The sequence below is a fragment of the Nicotiana tomentosiformis genome, chromosome 1 (genome assembly GCF_000390325.3).
Source record: "Nicotiana tomentosiformis chromosome 1, ASM39032v3, whole genome shotgun sequence".
Classification (NCBI taxonomy): domain Eukaryota; kingdom Viridiplantae; phylum Streptophyta; class Magnoliopsida; order Solanales; family Solanaceae; genus Nicotiana; species Nicotiana tomentosiformis.
The window spans coordinates 42,715,871-42,716,346 of record NC_090812.1 but is presented as its reverse complement, the minus strand read 5'-3'; positions in this window follow the sequence as shown (position 1 = coordinate 42,716,346).

Here is a 476-nt window from a genome sequence, read left to right as displayed (position 1 = left end):
ACCCTATACACATAGTCCCCCTACTTTCCGGTGGCATAACTTTGTGTCACCAGGAAGTTGGTAAAGATACCTTTTTGGCGGGAAATCCTCTGACCCCTCTGAAACGTTTCTGATGGTTGATTAAACGTACGTCTTTCCGCATTTAATACCTCGAATACGCGTCATCCCACGATTTATTAACAGTTTTGCTGGTTATCGAGGTTATTATGGCCACAATTTTAGCCGCCTATTTCTTTACTTATATGTATTAAACTTCTCCATTTACACTTCAGAACTTTCCAAACTCTCTCGAACTTTCTTTGCTCAACTCATACTTGTCTTCAACTTTCACACATCTTCTTCTTCAGTAAAAACCCTTTTCTCCCTTCTGATAACAATGGCCTCTTCTTCCAGAAATTTCAGTTCCTCAAAGAGCAACGGTAAAGCTGATGATGTTGCTCCTCCTACGGTGAGAACCATCATCCCAAGAAATCTTG